We start from the raw sequence: 3,067 nt of genomic DNA on the forward strand, positions 1-3,067 counted from the left end.
CGCGGAAGGAGGAAGAAAAAGAAATGGTCGGTCTGATTCAACCGGTTTGATTCAGCCTGTTCAATTCATGATAAAAAATTTTAAATTTTTACTCTGCCTTGAGATCGAAAATGAGGGCCAAAAATTTCAAAAAATTTCTAGAAAACTCAAAAAAATTCATAGTGTAAATATATTTTTAGTTTTGTCATGTGGTCTTTAAATTAATTTTTAAAAATCATCAAAGTTTTATATTTTCGGAAAATCAAACTCGATTTCTAATATCCGAAAAATTTTAAATAATTTCCTAAAATTTAAATAAAATAAAATATTAATATTTACCCACAAAATAATAAATTTAAAAATTATGGGTATTACATGTTTGTTTTGAGGTGTTGTAGGTTGTTGCTTGTAAAGTTGTGGCCATGTCTGTTTTCGGTTCATTAATCGCTGCTTTTATTGTTGAATACCCCATTGATGAGTTTGGTGTGCCTTCGCCTTCTCTTCTCAATATGGCGAATAATTCTTGCGCAGGTAATACAGCAACAGAAAGGGAATCCGACAAATCACATAAAGCTGATCATCAACTCATCAAAAGTGAAATGAACAAGAACAACAATTTCAACTTGTCCAAGAATAAGGCACCCACTACCAAGTCGCAGCAGCTTGCTCCAGCTTTCGCCCCCTTTTTGGATGGATTGCACTGCTTCGAGACTCTGGTCCTTCTTTGATTTGATAATTTTAGTTGCTCTGGATTTCAAATCTGTCTATTCCCTAATTAGTCACATGGCTTGTGTCATTGTTATGCTTCTATTTCTAATTGAACTGGGTTGAACAACTCCATCAAAATAAAACCCTACAATTATCAATTTTCTAATTAGTACCATAGTTTTGCAATAATTTCATTCCCTATATGTTATTTGTCTGCTTCTGTTTTACTACGTTTGCTTCCTTTACTTTTCCTCAACCCCTTATCAAATTAGGGGAATAAAAAATTCAAAGAGAAACATAGAAAAATCCTAAGCAAATTTAAGCTTAATTTTACTCATTATCTCTCAATTTTAAGATTATTTTATTATCGTTCTCTAACTTTAATTTGTATTATAAAATATTTAAATTTTAATTGAATACCATCCAATGTCACTCTATCCAGATTCTATTGGGTAATATAATTAGAAGTTGATTTAAACATGTTTAGATAAATTAGACAAAATGAAAAATATTTATCACTCTGTCAACTGGAGAAGACAGTCTCTCTCATTACATGTGCTTCTCAAGTGATAGAGAGAAATATTTTTAATTATGTGTAATGCTTGGTTAAAGGAACTTTGAGAGATATTAGATTGAAGTTTGAGAATTTGAATTTGAGATGTAGCTATTAATACAGAGAGACAAAAAGAAAAAACAGAAGGAAGAGCAAGTGGAATTGAATTTCTTCCACGACTTGATGCATGCATGGAAGGAAGTAAAATCCTTCTACTTTCTGGCAATTGAATCTTGGCTTTCTATTTGTTGCATAGTTAATCAGTATAAGTAAGCATCCCGAGCTAATTAATTATATTCAATTTCACATTCAAGAAGAAACCTTACAATTTATACAAAGTATACACTTGAAATAAGCAAAAACAAAGCACAATTAATTAAATTCAATTGGGTCAAAAAATATATATTAATTCTGACAAAAACTTTAATTAATCAAATTACATCTTCATTCTTAGGTAGTTTCTGCATGCTCAGCACCTTGTAGACTCACCATAAATGTAATCGAGAATAGCAATGACTCCGAAAACAAAAGCCTGATCAATGCCAGGTTTCACCAGTACTTGATATAGATCCTTGCTTGTCATCACCTCTTTTACTTCCTTTCTCGTTCCAAATTGCAAAACAAATAATTAATCACAATTAGTTAATTAATTTAGCAATTAAAATGTCCATAAATAGCTTAGATTTTAATTAATTAGTTTGCAGTTAGTTAATTAGAAGAATGAGAACGTTGGACTCAAGACACAATTTGTCTAGTGAGTAGATTACCTAAGCAACAATGTTGCCTGAGTAGTCAACAATACTACAGTCTCTGTCAGGGAAATAACCTTTGATCTTGAAATCCCAATCCCTTCTGTTTCTTCTGGGTTCAGCGGAGACCCTGATTTCGTTGATCCTTATCAAAAAAGATTTTTGCTTCATCAAGCTGAAAACCAGCTTTTGTAATCCTTCACAGTCAAAACTGTAGCCTTTCCACTTTTTATGCTTAGGGCCTGAACAATTCCTCCCTGCTGAATTAAACAAGTTAAGAACAAAACCAATTTCCACGCATTCCTACGAAAACATATTATATATCTTCCTCTACGGATAAGAAGCAAAGGGTTTCCATCGCTGTTCCGCAGAATTAGCTCCCCTGTTTGCCAACAACTCCACACCCATCAACTCTAAAGACAATTTTCTGGCTGCAATCTATGACACTACAAAACCTTCTCCGTTCACTACAAGGGGCCTTTCCCGTACGAGAAACAGTACCTGAGAAGAGGCACAATAAAACTTGCTTACAATAGGCATGGTGCCTGCATTTAATATTTCTGCCATCTCTCTCTAGATGAAGAGCTCTTGTTGCCAATTATTAATAATTACTTTCTCTGTTGCTAAAATACAAGAATTACAACCTGTTTGACATTGAATTTTGAAAGCTGAAACTATTTTTTTGAATAAAAATATGATGTTAGATGCTGTTGAAAAAAATAGTTTAAAAAAAACTGTTATGTTATTTTAGTGTTTTTATTATTAAAACTGATCAAATTTAATTTTTAATTATTTTTTAATACTCTCTAACTAACATATTTAAAAAAGTTATGTTCTCAACAACAGTCTCAGCAGCAATGTCAAACGAGTCTTTAATCTATTTATACAAGATGGTCACTATAGTTTTCTTTTTTCCTTGGTTTCAAAGGTTTGGTAAAGCTTGTTTGACAATGGGGATACGTAGAAGGTTGGGGAGACTGCGGAGCATACATACAAAATTTTAACCACTAACTAATCAAGCATTTAGTCCCAAGACTAATCAACAAAGAAAGAATTCTCCTTAATAGAAAATTCTATG

At 32.2% G+C, this 3,067-nt stretch overlaps 1 pseudogene; it reads right to left on the bottom strand.

Annotated features, from left to right (window-relative positions):
- Positions 1-1,709: 1,709 nt before the first annotated feature.
- Positions 1,710-2,556, bottom strand: LOC110639625 (protein LURP-one-related 6-like; annotated as a pseudogene).
- Positions 2,557-3,067: the final 511 nt, after the last annotated feature.

Source organism: Hevea brasiliensis, chromosome 4, assembly GCF_030052815.1.
Source record: "Hevea brasiliensis isolate MT/VB/25A 57/8 chromosome 4, ASM3005281v1, whole genome shotgun sequence".
Taxonomy (NCBI): domain Eukaryota; kingdom Viridiplantae; phylum Streptophyta; class Magnoliopsida; order Malpighiales; family Euphorbiaceae; genus Hevea; species Hevea brasiliensis.